This window comes from Pinus tabuliformis, chromosome 1_1, assembly GCF_031772625.1.
Source record: "Pinus tabuliformis cultivar Carrire ecotype Pingquan chromosome 1_1, CPIR1, whole genome shotgun sequence".
Classification (NCBI taxonomy): Eukaryota; Viridiplantae; Streptophyta; class Pinopsida; order Pinales; family Pinaceae; genus Pinus; species Pinus tabuliformis.
In genome coordinates, this window is record NC_142297.1 from 753,915,441 (window position 1) to 753,940,652 (window position 25,212).

At 33.7% G+C, this 25,212-nt stretch overlaps 1 pseudogene; it reads left to right on the top strand.

Moving 5' to 3' along the window:
• Positions 1 to 21,603: 21,603 nt before the first annotated feature.
• LOC149216203 (aldehyde dehydrogenase family 3 member H1 pseudogene) lies at positions 21,604 to 23,049 on the top strand (annotated as a pseudogene).
• The last annotated feature ends 2,163 nt before the right edge of the window (positions 23,050 to 25,212 follow it).

Consider the following 25,212-nt stretch of genomic DNA (forward strand, 5'->3'; position numbering starts at 1 on the left):
AGGTAAATGAGGTATGTATGCTTGTATTTAATATTATAATTTCATGTTGTATGGTTATAGGCAACATGGATCACTACTTCTATCTTGAGAAGCATGATCAAGGGAAAAATATCTCCTTCTCTAAAAGGATACAGGAAGGCATAGGTCGCACTAGATGAAATCAACATAATATGTTTTCATATGAAGTATGAGGTGGTTGACTACAATTAAGGAACTCTGATTGGAAGCTCCTAGGAATGAAATGTGTGAAGAAAGGAAGGAATATATCGTGAGATATGCAACCATGGTAAAGGAAATCAACATCCAAAATACCAAGAAATATTTGACTAGGAAATCTCCCAGAAATATATGAAGACTCTAATGGAAGTCTAAAAAAGATGGAGACCCTTGACAATGGATATATTTGGGAGATGTGTCAACATGCAGGATGTTGATGCACACTGGAAGATGTCATGATGAAAGACCATCACAAAGGTAATTTTGATTTAAGTGTTCATTTCTTATTTTTGAACAAATAACTGGATGGGCTTATGTGGGACTGCCAAAGAGAAGAACTGTGGATGACTTCCAAGAGGACCATATAGAAGGATGTAATATCCTTTCGAAAATATGGCATGAAGAAAGCAACATGACATGAAGCAAGGCCAGATGAAGATGGATGGATCACTTTCTGATGAAAGGAATGATGACATGACTGACTCGTGGATGAAAGTGATGGATGGTTTGTGCCCTATGTAGAAGCCACAAAATATGAAGACTCCTGGACAAATAAATCCATGATATCGAAGGAAGGATCTCTTCAAGCAGTTGGTCGAGGAGTTGTTGTAGGTCCCTAATTAAAAGGGAGCATGAAAGCAAGATTCTTACTTGGAATAAACTTGGAAATTCCTAAGCCAAGAGGGAGCTTAGGTACGTTCCTTCCATAGGAATGAGTACATTCCATTATTGGAATTGATATTTCCTCCCTAATTGAGAGGGAGAGATAGACACATCATTCTGGTCTTCACCTGGGAAGATAGAATGGAGGATTGGGTAATCATCTGGCATCTGATACTCTTTGAGGATGAGATAGGGCATCCAAGATAAGAGTAGTCATGGACCGATATTCTTTGAGGACTAGCTATCCAAGATAAGAATAGTATAAAGAAGGTCATACTCTGTGAACACTCGAGTGGAGTATGTACCTTGAGAGACAATGATTTTGGCGTCTATGAATCATTGGTCTCACCAGCATTGTGCTATGATCGTGTGGATAGAGTTGTTAGTCAAGGTCTCACTATGTGACAATGTTTGTTGATATGATGTTAGACAAACGGGTTACCAATCCGTTTCTTCTTATGAGAAATTCTTTAGATTGAGAATGACCAAGTACCATTATGAATACCTCCCTAGTTAAGAGGGAGTGTTGAAAAGTGTAACTAGGTTCGGTCTTCATATTGACATGTAATTAGGACTTTTTTATCTGATGTAATGAAGAAAATAAAATTATTTTTGTAAGCCTTGCTTCATGGGTTTCATCAGCAAGTGATTTTATTTTAGATGGATCCCATTAAGAGCCTTATGATTGGTCATTAAAATTAAAAGAGTATATTTCATGTATGAAGAACCCTTCTTGGGGATATAGCAATGTATTTGAGTCTATAATATGTCTAGAAAGCCCTCTAATGACAAGCACTAGTTCTGCTCTTGAAGTCTGCCTCGAAACAATGAAGAATTCATCTCGTCTCTCCATGAAAAGACACACCCCTTTATATGGACATGTCAGCTTATTTATAGGATGAACTACTATATATATAACTGCAGGATTTTTGCATTTCAGACAGAAAAATCTGAGAATATCTCTAACATTTTCTGATGGAAATTACAATGAGAAATTTGGAAGTCTCTTTGTGGTTTCATAAGGGAAGTGGCAGTGAATATAAATTCAGAACTCTGTTACAGTTATCAAGTAAGTTAAAATCTTTGTTTTTGGGTGGATAAATACAACAGAAGGTACAATGAACAGTTTGCGCAAATCACAGTTAAGGGAATTTGGATCCCTCTTGATTTCAAGAATATGAGCACAGTGACTAGTTCAAATCTACTTGATCAACAGTTCAGATGAAATGCAGAAGAATGTCTCAGTAAAGAGGATTCGGTCAAGTGTACAAGCTAATAGAAGATAAGGTGTTTCCCTATCTTGGTGGCACATCAGGTGCAGAAAGACAGTATTGATGATACAATAGTTCATTGCAAACATAGTTTGTTGATGTTACTACTATTTTGAGTTTCCATCTCAGAGAGAAGATCTCGGTGAAGGAATCAGTGAAGTCAAGAGAGCAATGAAGATCTCGGTATCAAAGGCAGTGATGAATATCTCGGTGATTGCATGGTCGAAAAATGAAAAATGAAATCAGTCTTTCAACAATCTTTCACATCCTGAAGATGAACCACCGTTGCTGGTTCGAAACGTCGATTATAAAGAAACCTAATGTGATGCATCCGGATGATATGCTACATAAGAAAGAAGAGTAACTATCAAGAGGAATTGTATCTTGATCTTGGAGAGGCTACTAGGTCAAGGGTCTTGGTCTTGGTATTCGTCAATTGGAATCTATATAAGAAGAATTTGTATGGGTTTTCCTCTCAAAGAGTGAGAGGTTTTGGCCCTGGATGATAGCCTACATTCTGTGTCTCTTGTCTATTTATGTTCATGCATTGGTAATTGTTTAATGAAGAAGAACAATAATAATCTAAGTAAAGAAGATCGCAATCTAAAGAAGGAAAAGAATTCAAAAGCATTCACTAGTTGAAGAGAAATCACTTAATAATAATGCCCTAGATTTCTTAACAAGAAGAGCTACTATGGATGTGGGTTGATACTTAACTTTTAATATAAAGTTGTTCAAGGCAAACATACTATAAAATTGCATTATAAAACATGGTACATTTTGCATGATGTATGGTTTGATGCTTAAAGATTTTACATATAAAGAAGGAAAAGGATTCAAAAGCATCCACTAATTGAAGAGAAATCACTTAATAATAATGCCCTAGATTTCTTAACAATAAGAGCTACTATGGATGTGGGTTGATACTTAACTTTTAATATAAAGTTGTTCAAGGCAAACATACTATAAAATTGCATTATAAAACATGGTACATTTTGCATGATGTATGGTTTGATGCTTAAAGGTTTTACATATAAGTTCATGAATATGAAGCAATGAAAGTAAATTTGCATTTAGTTGGTACATTTTGCATGATGATTCTTATAATTCTAGTAGAAGATAATATGGATTTGGATTGATTCTTAGGTTTTGTGAAGTTGTTTTTAATGAATAGTAAAATTACAAATTACAAAACATGGTACATTTTGCATTCATGAATAGATCATCGCCTTGTATAGAAGAGCTACTATGGATGTGGTTTGATACTTAAATTTTAACATAAAGTTGTTCAAAGCAAACATATTATGAAATTTCATTATAAAACATGGTATACATTTTGCATTCATGAATAGATCATCATCTTGTATAGAAGAGCTACTATGGATGTGGGTTGATACTTAACTTTTAATATAAAGTTGTTCAAGGCAAACATACTATAAAATTGCATTATAAAACATGGTACATTTTGCATGATGCATGGTTTGATGCTTAAAGGTTTTACATTTAAGTTCATGAATATGAAGCAATGAAAGTAAATTTGCATTTAGTTGGTACATTTTGCATGATGATTCTTATAATGTTAGTAGAAGATAATATGGATTTGGGTTGATTCTTAGGTTTTGTGAAGTTGTTTTGTCAAGTTGTTTAATGAATAGTAAAATTGCAAATTACAAAACATGGTACATTTTGCATTCATGAATCTTACCATGGTGTAGATGTCTAAAACAATCATAACTTAAAATTGCATTATAAAACATGGTATACATTTTGCATTCATGAATAGATCATCATCTTGTATAGAAGAGCTACTATGGATGTGGGTTGATACTTAAATTTTAATATAAAGTTGTTCAAGGCAAACATACTATAAAATTGCATTATAAAACATGATACATTTTGCATGATGCATGGTTTGATTCTTAAAGGTTTTACATTTAAGTTCATGAATATGAAGCAATGAAAGTAAATTTTCATTTAATTGGTACATTTTGCATGATGATTCTTATAATTTTATTATAAGATAATATGGATTTGTGTTGATTCTTAGGTTTTGTGAATTTTTTTGTCAAGTTGTTTAATGAATAGTAAAATTGCAAATTACAAAACATGGTACATTTTGCATTTATGAATCTTATAATGGTGTATATGTCTAAAACAATCATAACTTAAAATCACAATATAAAACATGGTACATGTATACATTTTGCATTCATGAATAGATCATCATCTTGTATAGAAGAGCTACTATAGATGTGGGTTTATACTTAACTTTTAATATAAAGTTGTTCAAAGCAAACATACTATAAAATTGCATTATAAAACATACATTCTAAAGTACCTTCTTTGTCTTAAAGTCTCTTACTATTGTATTTTTCATGAAATTTGAGAAAGCTTAGAGATTGAGAATTAAAAATTGCAATGTTGAATCAACTGAAGTTGCATTAATCTCAATGTGGGCCTAACTTTTGTCTTAAAGTAAATGAAATTTTCAAATAATAAATACTATATGTGGAGCATACATTACTAGTTTTAATAGGTTTTGTATGCAGACCACATATAGGACAAACATAATAAAATGCATTGTTTTGAGCTATCAAGATGTACAAGAGATACAAAACATTTGAAATTTATAGTAATGTGATTTTAATAAAGTAAATAATGTTACTAAGATAGCACTAAAAATATTTGAAAAGATAAAATGATGACATGAAAAAGAAAAATGCAATGCAAACATGATAGGTTTATAATCAACAATATACAAGAAAGAAGATTGTGATCTACTACATCCTTACATTATAGTAGTATTTAAGATCTTTGAATTTCCTTTTAAATTAAAAACAAAGTCACCATATTAATAAAAACAATTTTGTAATACCTAGTACTAGCTAGAATGGACAACTTAAGAGTGCACAAAAAGAAAGGCTAACAATCTACTTGAACTCTTTCTCAAAGATGAATACAAGGAGAAGATATTGTTGGGAAGTTCAATTAAAAAAATTCTAATGGAATGTCATCCTCAATGATCCGTTCATGGTCAGCTTTTGACATTCTCCATTTTTTAAATTTCGATTTTTTTTCTTGATTGAACTTCTATCAACTTTATGTGCATTGCACACACCAAGTGACTATATTGACAACTTATGGCATCGGGTTGATAGTCTTGAAAGTAAACATGACTCTCGATTTGATGAGTTTCTTGGAAAAAATATCCTTTCAGTATAATAGACCCTCTTTCATATATAAAATTGTTATCATCATAGTCCTCCAATAACTTCATCTTTCATTCAGTGCACCACATCAAATAATACTTGACATTTTCTATGTTGTTAATGGGTGCAACTACAACAAAAACATCTCTTGCACAATAAAAAAAAAGTGTAAATTCAGATCATAATTAACAAGAAATTAGTTATCAACATGTACTTGATTTTATTATCTATTTAGATCTATATTTTAACTATTATCTAGATACTTATACACAATTATTATATATATATATATATATTGAAAACAATTGAAATGTTCCGCAGAGGTTTGGTCTCGTGGCCAGCAGACGATCTGTTAAGTCGTTCGTGCCGCTGTGCAGGTCACGAGTTCGAGTCTCGTCTTACCCGAGGGCCGTTCTTGCAGGCTAGGCAGTTCCTCCTAGAGGTTATAGTGGCATCCGGTGGGATTCGACCCCGTGTAACGCGAGTACGATACCACCGCCGTTGCCGATTCCGCTAGTCAACAAAAAAAAAAAAAAACAATTGAAACATTGCCTTCGCTCATAAGATCAAAAACTCAATCACCTTCAGATGACACTATAGTCTCCTCTAATTCCATCTCTTCAAAGCTTGCAAGCGACATTTTCCCCTTTGTATTAAGTTTGTATGTTGCCAAGATTTCACATACATATTGTTTTCACAAACATCATTGAATTGTGTGTCCTCTATGCAAACAGGACAAAAACAAAATTCTTTTCTTCTATCAAATGCAAACGTATTTTAACACTATTTTTTTTTAATTGAATGCAATTTTTGAGTCCCTTTTACTGTTTCAGCTTCATATGTAATCAATCTATCTACATCTTGGACTCCAATATGCCAAAAAAACCTATAGTAAATTCAAACAAGAATTTAAATATGTTATTTAAAATACAATTTATATATCAAAGATAATCATTGATCAATTATTTAAACTATATAATTCATAAATGTTTAAAATTAAAAATTATCATATATTAAAATGACATACAATTTAATATATATGTACATACTTGCATACCTCCCTTGATGGGTTAGTCTCATGTCTTAGTGCATCAATGCACCATTGAACAACTTGTTCAGCTAAGACAAGTCGGTTTGCAAAGTGGTCTATTTGATATCTTTGAAGTGCTCATTTTATATATGCCCCTAAGTCATCATGTTCTCCTTTTCCATGACCAGTCTCAAAGAAATTCCAAAAATATTTAATGTTGGTTTCATATGAAGATGACACAACCAAAAGAATGATCGTGAGATTTGAATTGAATTGTGCATACATCTTACTATATCCAACTTTCATTGAATTTTATTCCACGACCTTTCAATGAGTCATAAATCTTATCAAAGCAATGTTGTACAAAATTGTATCGTGTACAATCATCGCTGATATAAAAATGATATTCTTTAATAACATGTCGATTCTCACTGTTGCTTTCTATATCATCAACATTTTGTTCAACATGTCTATATAGAACATGGACAAGCATAGTGACTTGGTCATAATGATATTATTCACTCGAAATTTTATTTTATGCAACAAATGTGTAAGATTCTGCAAAATCAACTATTGATAAAATGGTCCCTAGTTGAAAATTTTCACGGTATTTTTTGAATTGCATGTCCTTTAATCGAGCTCTATGAGAATGATTGGTGTATTTATAACTTTTGTCTCAAACTTCTTCAAAAACTATATCACATAAATTTCTTCTTCTTGTAAAACAATCCTTCTAGCACTTGTACTACTACTTGAACCAATTGATATGCTTGTGTGGCATAAAAGACAACTTCGTTGGGGTACTGTTCAGGCTCGCTGACAACAGGACTATGCTTGTATGGCATAAAAGACAACTTCGTCAGGGTACTCTTCAGGCTCGCTGGCAGCGAAACAATGTCAGAAAAAATCATAAACTGGATACATGCTTTTATTAAAATTTTCTATCTATACCTTCTTCTATTTTTCATATGAGGTAGTTTTAAAATAAATTTTCCCAAATTTGGATTCATGACTTTTACTCGAACCTCTTTTGAGTACTTATCTTTACAAACTCATATTGCTTAATCTATTTAATTGGGGACCTATGAAAATGTTTTGTTGTTAGACGATTTTTGTTTCCCATTATTTTTAACATTTGGGTAAATTAAAGTTCATTACCTTTAACCAGAGATAATTGGTTCTTCCCAGTGTGTTGCCATTGTTCTAGGGAAAACCCAACAACCCCCCATTACTTTAAATAATGGGGACCCTTTCCATTAATTTTTGGCTAAACATCTTTTATGATTTTCATTTAAGTTAATTATCTTATAATTTTGTCACTTTTCATTTTTCATTGGATTTCTACTTTGATTGTTTCATTGAATCCGACTTTTCACAATCTTTCTATCGATACTTGTTTCAACTCATTTGGTTAACCGATTTGTAAATATCACTCCTTTGAAGTTTGATCATTTTCTTGCGTGGACTAAAAAATGTAAAAAAGTGTATAATATTTCAATTTTTGCAATTAAAATAGTCATTCATTGTAAATGTTAACTTTTAGTGAATTTTTACATTGTAAATATTAACTTTAATGAATTTTTACTAATTTTTCATTTTTCACTGACGGTCCTACAAAATGGCCCAGCTAAGTTGTACAATAAATGAAAACATGTTTCAGGATCTTGGTAATTTACTCCAACTTGTTATTTTAAAACAAATTACCAAACTGAAAACCCCAGAATTGCAAAATAACTGAAGTTTAATTTCTAGAATCATTAATTAACATGACCCCCACTTCTCATCAAATCCTCCCTTCCAAAATCCGGAAATTTAAAATTTCTGAAATTAAGATTGCGATGCGATATTGCGATTGCGATATATCGCATATCACATAAAACATATTTCATAAGCCGCTCAATTTAAAACTTCGAAACTATGATTGCGATTTTAGAGTTATACAAGGGGTTAAAAAGTTTTAATATAAAGTTTTTTGTTTGAGCTCCTTATGCCTCTTGTACCTCCACCTCACTCACCCTCACATCATACTCCACTCACTCTCACCATTACTACACTCCACCTCATCCTCCATACCTTATCACTCCACTCCATCCCTTATGACTCCATTAACCCATTAGCCCCAAAACGTATACGTAGATTGATTCCAATGGTTTTTTTTTAATTAACTTTTATTATATATTATATAATATTATAATATAATTATAATTTGATTATTATAATTCAGTTATAATGTTAATATAATATAATTCTAAATAATTTTTAAATCATTTTTATATATAATAATTATTTTTTGCTAATAATTAATCTAGTTTGTAATTACAATTAATAAGCATTAATTAAATAATAACTGTAATCTAATTTAGGATTAAAATTTAATTAAAAATTCTTATTTTTAGCTCAGGCAATAGAAATTCCAGAATTCTGGCAATTTTAATACTCCAACTTTAGAAGCTCATTAATGGAGTTTTACTTGACCAAATGAGGCCGAGGACGGCTCATTAGAAAGATAAAATCATGCAAAACATTTCTGAAGTCTAAAATCCACCATAAGATCAAGCTCCAAATTTTTAATAAAACTAATTTTCTGAGTTTAATTTTTTGCATTCTCATTAAATGCCCACGACTTATTTCGAGTACAGATTCATTCACTTATGTTCTCCTTGGCCAATCAAATATCCATAGGCATCAATAGAAAGCCCTGATTCTTTTTATTTTAAGTATGTAATTAAAGTTTTGATTGGATTTGTTTTAAATCGAGATTTAGCATTTTGATTTTAATTAGACATTTTATGTTGGGTCCCTATAATACTAGTGATTACCCCATTACTATTGTAGTTGTATCCCTTATTAATATTGTTGTGCCCCTATTGTCCCCATATTGTTATTATTGTGCCCCATAGAATCCCTCTATTTTTATTTTTGTGGCTTTATATTATTATTGTTAGGTCGGTTGGGCTATATTGTGACTCCTTAGACTCTTATATATAGAAAGGAGGTTTTGTCATTTGAATCATCCAAGAATTGTTCATTTATGTAATGTAGAGGAGGTTGCCCCCTCGAAGAGGTTAATTCTAAGATGTTGATCTATCTTTTCTATCTTTTGTGAGCTGGTTTCATAACATTTTGTATCAAAGCTTTGGATTCTAGGGTTTCGCTGCTCCAAATAGGTCATCGTGGCATTTTCGCTATAACTTTTTTTTGCGACATTTCAGAAGCTAAAAATAAACCCATTTGAGACGAAATCGCACTGAACCTCGGGTCCGAATTTCAGAGCTTTTCGCACTATATTTGTGGTGATATGATCTGAGGAAGTTGGTTTTTTTGCAAATTCCTGAATTTCATTCCAAACAGGTGACCTGGGGAAAATCGTCATAACTTTCTCTCTGAGCATCGGATTGAAATTTCGTAATGTACAAAAAGAGGATGGAATGTAGTTTATTGTATATATTTTTCAGAGCCAAAGGTCGAAACAGTGACTCGTGGCACGTCGTACAATTTCTCTCTACTGAACTAGTCTATAATCATGTCACTGTGGAAGATTTGGCATAACTCTTCCCTGGAGAATCCAATTTGGATCAGACTACTGGCATTGGAAAGAGGATGCAGAGGGCTACCACAGGTTGCAATTTTAGAATTGGATGATCCGAAATTACAGAGATACATCAGATTCAATATCAAGCTCCTACAAAGTGAAAAAAGGTGTGTAGTTTTTTTTTTTTTGCATAAGTTTGGTTTGAAAAATTAGTTTGAAGGAATTCGAAGGGCATAGTAAAGCATTATTATCAGTAATTGATGCCCCGAAGAAAGAAAATGCAAACACCTAGTAAGCAACCTGAAAGTTCTAGCATGACTCATGAAGAAGAGGAAGAAATACAACATGATATATCAAAATTACGAGACCAAGTGCAACAAGTGTCACTTGCACAAAAAGTAACAGAATCTAAGATGGATGGTTTAAAGAAAAATGTAGAAGCTAAGATGGATGGTTTAAAGAAAAATGTAGAAGCTAAGATGGATGGTTTAAAGAAAGACATAGAATCTAGGATAAATGACGTGGAATCTAAGATGGATGATTTGAAGATAGGCATGGAAGATTTGAAGACAGATTTGACAAAGTTTCTACAAGAAATGCTTACTAATGGTGAAAGGGTAGTAAAGGAAACTCGTGATGAGAACAAAAGAAATGTTAATCATGATTTCATAGACTCTAATGTTGGATCGAAGACCCACCATAGTCCAAAAATCAATATGAGGAAGTTTGATGGCAAGGATCCCGCAACATGGATATTACAGATGGAGCAATTTTTTGATCTCAATAATGTGAAAAACACACAAAAGGTACGTATTGAACTTTATATTTGGAACCAAATCAGTTTGTATGGTATCAATGGCTTTGCTCTCGTAAACAAATCATCACTTGGGCAATTTTTACAGAAGAATTGACAGCACATTATGAGGATACAAAAAGCAACACTTTTTTTAGCCAATTGATAAGTCTCAAACAAAAGGGTTCAATAATGGAGCACATTGAGGAGTTCCAAAAATTGAACATAAGGGTAAAAAATATTCCAGAAGAGCATAGGATTGATGTGTTCATAGGGACTTTAAAGGATAATATCCAACATGATGTTCGCCTTTGGGAACCTGATTCATTAGAGAAGGCATTCAGGTTAGCAAGAAAAATGGAAAGCAAAAATTGGTTGATAGGGTATTATCTCAAGTTTGTTAAAAATTATGGTAGAATAGTAGCACCTCTAACAACATTATTGAAGAAAGATGAATTTTCATGGACTCTAGAAGCAACAAAGGTTTTCGAACATCTTAAAGAGGCAATGTGCCAAGCACCTGTCTTAGCTACACCGGACTTCACAAAAACCTTTATTGTGAAATGTGATGCTTCAGGAAATGGAATTGGTGCTGTTTTAATGCAAGATGAAAGACCCATTGCTTTTGAAAGTCGTCCAATCAAGGAAAAGTTTTTACACAAAGCTATTTATGAGAAGGAAATGTGGCAATACTACATGCACTTAAGAAATGGTGACCCTACCTAATGGGAAGACACTTCAAGGTAAAAACGGATCATGATAGCCTTAAATACTTTTTAGAACAAAGATTATCCTCTGAAGAGCAACAAAAGTGGGTCACAAGGATGTTGGGTTATGACTTTGAAATCATCTATAAAAAAGGAAAGCAAAATGTGGTGGCAGATGCACTCTCAAGAAAGGATGAGGATGTGGAAGCATTGTTGTGCGCCATTTCTATTATCCAAGCAGATTGGATAAACGAAGCAAGGGAGGAATGGAAGAATGATGAGAAGTGTGGGCACTTATTAGAAAGTTACAACTAGATTCCAGTACATCTGATACATTTAGCTGGAAAAATGATTCGTTATGGTAAAAAGATCGCTTATACCTCTGTAAGAATTCCCAATTCAAACAAAAGATTCTTATGGAATTTCACACTTCTCCCTTAGAAGGGCACTCAGGATTTTTAAAAACTTACCACAGTGTTAAGAAGGAATTTTTTTGGGATGGCCTTAAATCGAATATTCAAAAGTTTGTGGCGGAATGTTTGGTTTGCCAACAAAATAAAGTTGGAACAATTAAGACCCCGGGTCTATTACAACCTTTATCCATTCCAAGCCAACGTTGGGAGGAGGTTTCCATGGATTTTATCATAGGTTTACCCAAGTTTGAGGGAAAGAGTGTCATCATGGTGGTAGTTGACAAACTTACCAAGTATGCACACTTTTTCGCATTATCACATCCATTTAAAGCCAGTACAGTTTCTAATACATTTATGGAAACAATTCAAAATCTACATGGAAACCCAAAGATTATTGTAAGTGACAGAGATCCCATTTTCACTGGAAATTTTTTGGACAGAAGTATTTTCTTGTCTTGGTACGTAGTTAGCTCATAGCTCATCTTATCATCCTCAATATGATGGGCAAAATGAGATAGTAAACAAATGTTTGGAAGGATATCTTCGTTGCTTTGTATCTTATAAACAGACACAATGGGTCAAATGGTTGCCTCTGGCTGAATGGTGGTATAACACTTCCTTCCATACAGCAACAAAAATGACCCCATTTATGGCACTTTATGGATATCAGCCACCATCCATCACATCATATTTAAGAGAAAATTCTAAGGTTCAAGCAGTGGAACATCACATCAAACATCAACAGCAAGTCTTCCAACTCTTAAAGGATAACCTCGTGTTGGCACAGAATAAAATGAAACAACAGGTAGATCAACATCGCAACGAAAGAAGTTTTGATGTAGGTGATGGGGTATTCCTACGGCTACAACCATATAAACAAATGTCCCTCAAGCAAGCTAAGAAGGATAATAAATTATCACCAAAGTATTATGGTCCGTACAAGGTGTTGCAAAAGATTGGTACTATGGCATACAAATTGGAGCTTCCTGCAACTTCTCGAGTGCACCCAGTTTTCCATGTTTCATGTTTAAAGAAGGTTATAGGCGACAAGATCCCAGTTCAAACAATATTGCCAAAACTTGACGAGGAAGGAAAAATTATTTTGGAACCGGAAGCAGTCACAGAAACAAGAACTCAACAGCTACGAAATCGATCAATTTCGGAGTATCTCATCAAGTGGAAGAACTTATCCGCTGAAGATTCCATATGGGAGGATGAGAATTTTATACAAAAGCATCTAGAACTACTCAAGCGTTGAGGACAACACTTTTTTGAAGGAGAGGGGCATGTTAGGTCCCTATAATACTAGCGATTACCCCATTACTATTGTAGTTCTATCCCTTATTAATATTGTTGTGCCCCTATTGTCCCCATATTGTTATTACTGTGCCCCATAGAATCCCTCTATTGTTATTTTTGTGGCTTTATATTATTATTGTTAAGTCGGTTGCGCTATATTGTGACTCCTTAGACTCCTATATATAGAAAGGAGGTTTTGTCATTTGAATCATCCAAGAATTGTTCATTTATGTAATGTAAAGGAGGTTGCCCCCTTGAAGAGGCTGAATTCTAAGGCGTTGATCTATCTTTTCTATCTTTTGTGAGCTGGTTTCATAACATTTTAATTTTGATTTGATTTGTTTTTTCACGAAAACAATTGAAGATATGATGAAAGAAGATCTTAGTCAATGAAATGCTCCAGCAATAGAAGAATGGAATTTTGGACCAATGAAACTTGATGGAGTAGATTTATTATTTAACAATCTTTCTTGTTGAAAATTATTTTTGTAAATATTATAAATAACTGATTGTAGAATGTATTAAGAGCTTCTCTCCTCTGCAATTCTAGAATTCTAAAAGCACTTTTGTAATAAGAATTTAGAGTTGTAGGTGAGAGGAGAGAAGATCTCAGATTTGGGGATTATTGAGGATTTTTCTTTTACATTCTGAATTATGTATGATGGACAGAGCTTGCACTACTACAGATCTTATTGTAACAACACAAGCTCAAATATTGTAGAGGACTGTTGGAGACCAGAACGAGAGAAATGGATTCAATAAATTGATATTTCTAATACTATTGTTTTAAATACTAGTTTCATTTTATGATGGCAGGAATGTGTTATTTTATTCGTATTTGTGCGTTGTTGTCAGTATGAATAGTTTGTCTCAAACATATGTTATTATTTATCTCTGTTCTTATGGGTTGAATTCTGATTTATGGATAACTATTTACTCAGAAATTTATCTTTCAATATTGATTTAACAAATAATTATTTGTTGTGAACTATTTCCTCATATTATTGTTTAATTATTCGAACTATTGATTTAACAATCAATATCATTTTGTGAACTATTTGCTAAATGTTGTTGGTAGATTATTTCAGTTAACAAGTCTCTAAATAGAATGTGTTTTGGTATTCATAATGTCAGTTAATTAAACTATTTCGTTAGTTTGAAATGCATTATAAGCCATGCATATTTAAATCCCAACCATTTAAATATCTTGCTCTTGGTTGGGCTAGATCTATATGTTCTTAATTCATATAGGATTAATATTTAGTTCCTTTTGCTTGAATTTTAGAATAATTTTGCATTTCGAGTAATTCTACATTTCTAAAAGTCTTCTTCACAAAAAGGCAAACTTTAGTTATGGCTTGGTTGAGCCCCAGATCAGCTCAAGGATCACTTTCTTGCCTGATCAGCAAGAGAGTTGATCTGATGTCTCTTCTCCATTGGTGGATGAAATTCATATTTTAAGTCATTTGGAGATTGAGAAAAGGTAACTGGACCTAATTAAATTAGTCAGAACCACCATATCAAATGGAAAAAGAGTTGCTTTAAGGTCTGGACCGGGTGGTCATCCCCAATGTTGTTGTAGCGAATTTTGAGGCTTCAACATTTTGGCACTAAAAGGAGGGCCTGAAACTTGTTGTCTATTGGAGTCTTTTAATTCTAACATTTTATTTAATCATGATGACTCCTCTCAAACTTCCAATTTGGAGTTGTATCCACAGACGTGCATCTTCTAATACTCCATCTAAAGTGGTAAGACTCTTGTCTCAGGTAAAGTTTTATGGTAAGAGGAATACTTCTGCTTTTAATCATGCTTTACAATTCATTCAAAGAATTTCAAATTCTACTTTTCAAGGAATTGATGAAGGCATTTTATGGACTATTTTTACTCTTACATTTTTTGCAAAAGCCAAACGCTGGTGTCAATTGCTTGCAGTTACCTCAATTCACAGTTGGGATCAATTAGTTACAATGTTCTTTTGCAAATTTGACCGCCATAACTATGAACAAGTATGTGATGAAATTGAAGGTTTGAAAATGAATCTTTAATTGATTTTACTATTCGATTTCATTTAAATTGCTTGACATTTAAAATCAAAGAAAAACCTTCGAAAGAGAAATTATTAGATTGGTTTGAATATATTTTCTCTCTTCCTCACATTCATCATCCATGTGAAATTATTTCAAATGTTGCTCAATCTCCTTCCAATTTCATTAACATAATTGAGAATTCCAATATGGAGGTGCAAACAAATGATGATGAAGTGGCCTCTATTATGTACGATCAATTTCTTCATTTAGTGAACACTTCCTATAGTATTAATAATGACTAGGATGCAAATTCACATGTGAGTGAATCTCAATCGCAAATATTGGAGAATTTTACTACTCAAATGCAAGAAGATATTAGCAACAATCTTCAAGAAAATACCGCTTTGAAATCTAAAAATCAGTATGCGTTAAATTCAAAAAATCAGAACATAAATTAGCAAGTACAAGTGGTAATCAAAGTTTCCATTAACACGCAAACTGTTGTACACATTTCTGAATTCTTTTATGATGAGCAAATGACAAATTCAAAACAAAAAAATAACATTTTTCAAGCAAGCACAAGTACAAAATGAATGATCTAAAATCTTAAATTTACAATGAGCAGAATGTACAAAAGTTCTTAAATAGAGACACTTTTAAATCCATTGCTTTTGATTCTCATTTTTCCCTTTATCCTAATATTTTTGCTGATAGCAATTTATCCCCTCTTAACATTAATGATATTTCATAAAACAAAGAGGTTGATCTTAATGAATTTCCAATTAGTTTTTATCAAGATAGAGAATTAATTATCGATCATTCTTCTGGAATTAATGAACATGTAATTTATATTCCTTCTTGTTTTGATACATTGGATGAGATCGAAAGGAATTCTAATGAATGTTATGAGGTCATTTATGATAGTTACTTTGATATTCAGGATATTAATTCGTCTCCTTCACAATTGAATCCTCATAATCAAAGTTAGATCACATGTGAAAATGAAGAACACTCTAATTCAGAAATTGTTTCAAATAATTCTCATTTTCAGACAATTAATCATACTCATGATTTCAACATTTGAGAAACCATTCAAATCCATGATTTATATGACGATCAATCTCTCATTCCTATTCACAGTCATGATTCTCTTTCTAATTCACAAGTTGGTATTAGCTATTATTATAATTCTATTATTCTGACCAAGTCTTGTGAAAAGGATATTGTTTTAAATCAGTCCCAATTATGTTGTAACAATAATTGTAAAACTAGTGTAAACTATGATTTGATTTTGTTATTTGTCATTCACTTATTTTGTTTAAATTCGGATTTGTTTTTTGTTTTAAATTTTCAATTTTTAGATACTTTGTGTTGTCATATTGAGCAGCTCATTGTTGAACACTCAATTGATGTGTTGCATGAATGGGAAGAGAAGCTTCCAATTATAAGCGCGAACATCAAGAGCTATTTCTCTTCCAAATCCAAGTGATGTTCATTTCTTGTCAAATACTTCTTTCTTCTCAAAATCAGTGCCAACAAGAGAGTGTATTTTCACAATATAACCAACAGTTTAATTTAATTAATAATCTTCCATTGTATCTAACAAATTTTCATCCATTTTTTATTGACCCATCTGAAAAATATTTGGAAAGTTTTCCTTCACGAAAAATTGTTAATAGTTTAACACTTGCACATAACACTAACATATTTATGCAGACCATTGAATCTAAAAGCTCATTTCCACAAACTGGTTTGTCATCTTCTCTTTTGAATCCCTTCCAATCATTAATCGAAATTCATCCAAATTTCTATGATATAATTCAAATTCAGTTGGAAAGGGCATTTCAAGAGAAGATAATTGTAAATAAACTACTAACAATAACTATACATTCTAATTTCAGATTTATTTTTCTTGGCTTAATTTTATTTGTATTAATTTAGATTAAATTTCTTTTCTATTTTACACTTATTTCAGATTTTTAGATTTTCAATAAAGCAAGTAATGAATCTGACTTCTTCTGAGCATCCCTTTTCATTTTTGGAAAGCGGATCAAAACATTTAAGCTCTTAGATCATTCATATTTGTGAAAGCACTTGATTGTCTTGTTTTGCAAAAATTCACCACATTGATCATACATATGAAGAAATTTCAAGGATTTTCCACAGCTTCACAATTTTTTATTCACAAATAATTCTAAAGCACTCATTTTTACCACTCTTGTCCTCCGATGTAAATTTGAGGTGGATACAATATGAAAACTCATTACTTAGCATTTTAGATCAAATAAGTAGATGATACATAACATTAGGGAAACTGAAGATTCATGAGGTAAAATTTACAGTCAATTTTATTCCAGGTATGCGTTTACAGGTTCATCGTCATCTATTGTTAGTTTTACTTTTTCAAAGGTTATTTCTTATTTTTGTTTTATTTCTTTTATAGGTCTTCATCAAATTGATTGTGGAGACTTAAGATAAACAAGTAGCCAGACCTTTTCTAAATCTGCTTCATGTTCAGCAAAATACTTATTGCTTCATTAGAATTTGAACATTTTTAATTTTGTTTTCATTCTTTAAAAACCCAATAATCCTTTAAAACACTATCAGAAAATTTCAAGTTGAACTTCATATCACCGATATTGCGATGTCCATACATCTACGATATTCCAATCCGCTTATTCTTCGATAAACCTTCCACCTGATATCGCATCATCCATATCGCAAAACCTTTGTATAGCAAACATTTGATCGGAAACAGCTCTTAACATTTCCCGATAAGAAATTCCCGATGCAAGACCTCTGATATTCCTTCTCCCTCATTCACCCATAAAATGACTTCACCAATATCGCGATGTCCACACAACCCCGAACCCGATACGATAGTTAAATTCAGTTTTAAAAGATATCGCGTCCATTCATAAATCACAACTTTGTTGGGGCATATGTTTAAAAGTTCTGATGTCCCGGATCCGATATGAAATTAAATCCATATAATTAAACGATCGGGTTTGTTCTTCATCGCACATTGGCATATCAACGATGTCACATCTCGTATTCAAATCTTCCGATTATCGATTTCTTATAAAATTCAAAGTCGGTCTCATCAATGTGCCACGCGCATTTATCGCATTATCGCTATTGCAAGAATATGTTCGGTGTTTCCTTTTGATTAACAGCTCTAATCTCTCGATATGCATATTCTCCAATATTGCGATCACTTCACGCGGTGTTCTATTGCATGTGCTCATATCGCAACCTTTCCATCACAAAACTTATATCGCATCACGAGATTCAAATGACGCCTTGTCTTAAGATCCTCCAATGAGATAAACTCTGATATATGCCTCTCTGTCAATGTCTTTTAATTATTATATAACATTAAATCGAATATCGACAAAGGTGAATCTCATAGTTTGAAGTTATGCATGGCAAAGAGACTTGCGATGTGAAACATCTGATGAGGTGCTCTCCTATGTAAAAGAATTTAAGGCACTCTTGGGCAGCGATTGTGGTAATGGAGCAATAAATAAGAAATTTGAAACGTTGTTAAACCATTTCTGATTTCTCTTATATTTCAATTTTAATATATCACTCTATATTAGATATCATTTTTTGGGATAAACTATGTTAAGTAAGTCATTCATCTATGACCATTTCCATGAGAGGTAGTCATAACTAACTAATTTCTCATGATTTTTGAATAGTCCACTTAGAACTCATTGCATGTTAGGTCCCTATAATACTAGTGATGGCCCCATTAATATTGTAGTTGTATCCCGTATTAATATTGTTGTTGCCCTATTATCCCCATATTGTTATTATTGTGCCCCATAGAATCTCTCTATTGTTATTTTTTTGTCTTTATATTATTATTGTTAGGTCGGCTTGGTTATATTGTGACCCCTTAAACTCCTATATATAGAAAGGAGGTTTTATCATTTGAATCATCCAAGAATTATTCATTTGTGTAATGTAAAGGAGGTTGCCCCCTCGAAGAGGCTGCATTCTAAGGCATTCAGCTATCTTTCTATCTTTTTGTGAGCTGGTTTCATAACATTTGGTATCAGAGCTTTGGATTCTAGGGTTTCGCTGCCCCAAATAGGTCATCGTGGAAGAATTTTCGCTATAACTTTTTTTCTGCGATGTTTCAGAAGCGAAAACAAAAAAAAAACAAAAAAACAAAAAACAAAACAAAACAAAAAACAAAACAAAACAAAACAAAAAAAAACAAAAACCCATTTGAGACGAAATTGCACTGAACCTCGGGTCCGAATTTCAGAGCTTTTCGCGCTATATTTGCGGAGATATGATCTAAGGAAGTTGGTCTTTTTGCAGACTCCTGAATTACATTCCAAACAGGTGACCTGGGGAAAATCGTCATAACTTTCTCTCTGAGGATCAGATTGAAATTTTGTAAGAAGGTACAGAAAGAGGACGGACTGTAGTTTCTTGTATATATTTTTTAGAGCCAAAGGTCGAAACAGTGACACATGGCACTTCATACAAGTTTGCTCTTCTGGAAAGGTCTATAATCAGGTCATCTTGGGAGATTGTGCATAACTCTTCCTTGGAGAATCCAATTTGGATCAGACTGGTGGCATTGGAAAGAGGACGCAGAGGGCTACTACAGATCACAATTTCAGAACTGGATGATTCGAAATTACAGAGATACATCAAATTCAATATCAAGCTCCTACAAAGTGAAAAAAGGTGTGTAGTTTTTTTTTAATTTTTGCATAAGCTTGGTTTGAAAAATTAGTTTGAAGGAATTCAAAGGGCATAGTAAAGAATTATTATCAGTAATTGATGCCCCAAGGAAAGAAAATGCAAACACCTAGTAAGAAACCTAAAAGCTCTAGCATGACTCATGAAGAAGAGGAAGAAATGCAACATGATATATCAAAATTACGAGACCAAGTGCAACAAGTGTCACTTGCACAAAAAGGTGTAGAAGCTAAGATGGATGGTTTAAAAAAAGGCATGGAAGCTAAGATGAATGGCATGGACCTAAAATGGATGGCATGGATGATAAGATGAAAGAATTGAAGATAAAATTGAATAAGTTGCTACAAGAAATGGTCACTAATGGTGAAAGGGTGGTAAAGGAAACTCATGATGAGAACAAAAGAAATGTTAATCATGATTCCATAGACCCTAATGTTGGATCGAAGACCCACCATATTCCAAAAATCGATATGAGGAAGTTTGATGGCAAGGATCCTGCAACATGGATATTACAGATGGAGCAACTTTTCGATCTCAATAATGTGCAAAACACACAAAAGGTATGTATTACAACTTTATATTTGGAACCAAATCAGTTTGTATGGTATCAATGGCTTTGCTCTCGTAAACAAATTATCACTTGGGAAATTTTTACGGAAGAATTGACAGCACATTATGAGGATACAAAAAGCAACACTTTTTTAGCCAATTGATAAGTCTCAAACAAAAGGGTTCAATAATGGAGCACATTGAGGAGTTCCAAAAATTAAACATAAGGGTAAAAAATATTCTAGAGGAGCATAGGATTGATGTTTTCATAGGGACTTTAAAGGATAATATCCAACATGATGTTCGCCTTTGGGAACCTGATTCATTAGAGAAGGCATTCAAGTTAGCAAGAAATATGGAAAACAAAATTATGGCAACCAGGAAGCATACCACTCACAACTATAAAGATGGAAGTGTTGTTGCCCCTAGCCTTCCACAACCTATAAGGTTGACACCACAAAAATTGGAAGAAAAAACAGCAAAAGGGCTTTGTTACAGTTGTGATAGCAAATACACTAAAGGTCATAAGTGTGCTGAGAAGAAATTATTCTACATAGATTATGAAGAGGAAGAAGAAAAGGAGCAAGAAAGGTCAAAAGAAAAGGATATACTCCAGCAAAAAAGGCTAGATAAAGAAGAAATGAATCCGACCATATCTTGTAATGCATTGGCTGGAATTACCACTCCTCAAACCATCAATATAGAAGGACAAATCAAGAAGAAAAAGGTAATAGTGCTGATTGATTCAGGAAGTATCCACAATTTTATTCATTGTAAGATAGCAAAAGAATTGAATTGCTTCCTATATCCAGCACCAGAGTGTCAAGTGATGGTTGCAAATGGAGGAATGATAAATTGCTCTGGAAAGTGCCATAATATCTGTTATCACTCAAGGAAAAATATTTTAAATCCTGAACATCATTTTTTTTTTAAATTTCTCAAAGGGTTCCTGTGGATGGAAGTCCTGTGTTTCTTCTCTATCAGAATTGGGCTTTTGGGCTTATATTTCTCAAGATATGGACAAAATTGGTATTGTTGGGTCAAATGGCACCCCTTACAGATGACAGCTGGCGAATAAAGTTCAAGCAAGTCAAAGCGGATGGGTTTTCTTGTAAAACAATCATGCCAAGTAGCGATCAAAGAGCTAAAAAGTTGGATGACCCCACAAAAGGTGTCAACAAACATGACTGTCTTCCCCTCATCAGCTGAAATTGTGCCAGAGCCATTGGGTGCAGCACTGATTATTTCTGCCTGGAACTATCCACTTTGTAGTGGAAAAATAGGAAGAATTGTGATGGCTGCAGCCGCAAAACACCTTACTCCTGTAACTTTAGAACTTGGAGGAAAATGTCCAGTTATTGTTGATCCAACAGTAGACTTAGAGGTTACAGCGAGGCGAATTATAGCTGGCAAGTGGGGATGTAATAATGGACAAGCATACATTTCCCCGGATTACATCATAACGCTGGAGTCATTTGCTCATAAATTGATAGAGGCTCTAAAAGTTATTTAAAAAAAAAAAAAAATCTTTGGAAAGGATCCACCTCAGTCAGCAGACTTGTCTCGTATTGTCAATTTCAGTCATTTTGCACGTTTAACAAGGCTCTTGGATAATCCAAAGGTGTCAGATAAAGTCATCTATGGGGGTCAGCGAGATGAAAAGCGACTGATTATTGCTCCTACTCTCTTGCTGGATGTTCTAATGGATTCCTTGATTATGACAGAAGAAATATTTGGTCCCTTGCTTCCAATAATCACTGTGCAAAAAATGGAGGAAGCTTTGGAAGTCGTAACTTCTTTGCCAAAGCCACTAGCAGCATATCTGTTTACAAAGGACAAAAAGTTTGAACGACAAGTGGTGGCAAGCATTTCTGCTGGAGGAATGGTTGTCAATGACACTGCTATACATCTTACAAATCATCATTTACCCTTTGGAGGTGTTAAAGAATCGTGGGATATGGATACAACAGAGAAAATAGAGACCTCTAAACAGAAGGAGTAAGGAAATTCTCTATTCAAGGTTGGAAATCACCAGTGGAACTGCTTGAACGGATTGTCACTATTGATGATCTTTGGGTTCATACAGGGGACGCAAATTAATAGGCTTTTAATTTAAATTCTGATTGTTGAACCTGATCCCGATGACAGTCAAGAAGGCTATGCTGTTGGTAGATTCAAAGTGATTACTGAACCAGATCCTGATGCCAGCCTCTCAGAACAACCAGACACAGTATATGTCCTTTCTAGGCAATCAAGTGATGTGCAGATAGTTGGTTCCAGTTCTGTCGGATCAAATCTTAATTATGGAAATCCTGTTACAGAATTGCAACACCATATTCTTGGTTCTAGACTGAACAAACCTGTTGTAAGTGATTTTGAATCCATGCAGTTGAACCTAGAACACGAAGATGCAGATTTGAGAAGAATTCAAGAGTCCACAGCTGCTACTTCTGTGCGCCTTCAAGATGCTATTCAAAAGCTCAAGTCTCAGATGCCACCTGTTGAAATTGCCCCTGTTATTAGAACTCTGTTCACTATTCTAAGGAATTTCATGGATCATCTAAGTGAAACCAAATCCAGTTGCTTGCGCAAGGCTAATCCTATATTTCAATGATCCATTCCAAAGTATCAAGTTGTTCTACAAAAGAGAAGTCGTTGTTCTTGTGTGTACTGGGGTATAATTGCTATCATGAAGGAGCATCGATGGAGGGTAGGAATTATGACAGAGTTAGCTCCTGTTGGGTATGTAAGGATCAACCCTAAATGTATTCTTGGATTAAATAAGAATCACGAGGAAGAAATATCTCTACGGCTAAGAACAGATGATCTTAATGGATTCAGAAACTATGAGAGCATTAAGAAGACTTTATTGCATGAACTTGCTCACATAGTACACTCAGAACATGATGCAAACCTTTTTGCATTAGACAAACAGTTGAATTAAGAAGCTATTGCCTTGGATTGGACAAAGTCGAGAAGCCAGACATTAAGTGGGTTAAGGCATGAAGCTGATGTGGATGAGCTCTTTTCTTCCCACCAAACTTACAGCATTAACAAGCTTGGAGGGAATCCTTTACATTCTGTGGTAGATGCTCGTGCTTCTGCAGCAGCTGCAGCACTAAGACACCTTGAAAATTCACCTCCTTGTCATATTGCATCATTTGAAGATACAGCTAAGTCAGCGGGAACAATTTCCTTAAGGGAATCACACAGCAAGTAAGGTTATGTCACAAATCTTGATGATTTACCTTGTTTCAGTTTTGAATAGCTTCAGGGCAGTTGAAAAGGATATTCAAATATAAAGAGGTTCAGGACAGTCAAAAATTTGGTATTAGAACTGTTTCTTGGGATTACACAGCGCTACGAAACTGTTGTAGGTGATACATAATGCACAGCAGTTTCGTAGCGCGCTACGAAACTGCTGAAGCTGCATAATTAACGTTCAGTCAACCAAATTTTGAAGACTTTTTCAATCAGCGTTAAAAAGTTTTTGTCATCACACATGTACATGGGAAAGGCTTACAGCACACAAAGTACGTGGCACTCCAATGGATTGTTGACTGATTCATGAAGATCAACATGGTTAATTACTTCTGAATATCTTTGAGGAAACCAAAAGCATAAAAACAGGGGCAGTTTCCTGTTTCTCAGCAGAGGTAAAGGGATAAGACATTAAGGACCAGTCAGAAGCTTCGAACATCCACCACAGCTAAAGCTGAAGGAAACCACTTGTCAGAGAATGAATCTTGATTGTAATTAAGGCTATTATTAGCATAATATGGAGTTAGACTCCTATTTGATTTAGATCTCTAGAAAGTCTAGTAGCAGTTTGTTACATTTAATAGGCAGTTAAAATTTGAATAGGTGTCATTAGAAGTAGATTTCGAGTTCCCCTCATGCTTGAGGAGGAATCTCAGTTAGGTAGAAGAGCTCTATATATAGGAGAAAGAGCAATGTAATAAGGGTTGGAAATTTATAAGTAAAAGCTCTGATATTTGGCTTATGTAAAGACTCTGTTTTTTTGGTAATACAGTACTGGCTTCTGCTTCTCAAGAATCATAAAGGCTTCAATGTATGAGTTTCCTTTGTTGTCTTTTCATGTTATTTACAGTGTTATGAGTATCTGATTACTTAGAAATCGCTTACAGTGTTCTAATTTCCTTCATATACTCATAAACTGCCTTCTATGTGTTTGGTGTGTTGAAATCTGAATGTCTTGACTTCTATGCAAAGCCAATCCTGCTGTTAATACTAAATCATATATGACTCCATAAGCCCAATGGATACTTGTTAGTTGTGTTTCCACCATTTTTATTTCTTAGTTGTTTTACAAGAGTTAGCCATCTTGATCATAATAAAAAACCTTTAAATCCTTTGAGAGAGCCCTCTGAGGTTGGGGAGGCTAAACCTCAGCCTAAAGTAGGTTTGAAACAATTACTTGAAGTCTCCCTGCTCTGCAGCCTTCCAGGGCTAGATTTTGAGATAACAATATCAAGCTATCCATGGGAGAATATGTATTGAAAAGCCCAATGTTTTCCATTCCAATGGGAGGTTTTGATGTTGTACTAGGAGTCCAATGGCTACAATCCTTGGGTACAACAGCTTTTAACTTTCAAGAACTTTTCATGAAATTTTATGCAGAAGGAAAGGAATTTGAATTAAGGGGTATTGTAGGGAAACCAAGAAAGATAATAAGCTCTAACGGTATGAAAAAGATTCTAAAAAAGGAACAACGAGGTGTAATTGCAAAATTATGTTCACTAGATGTTTCCACATC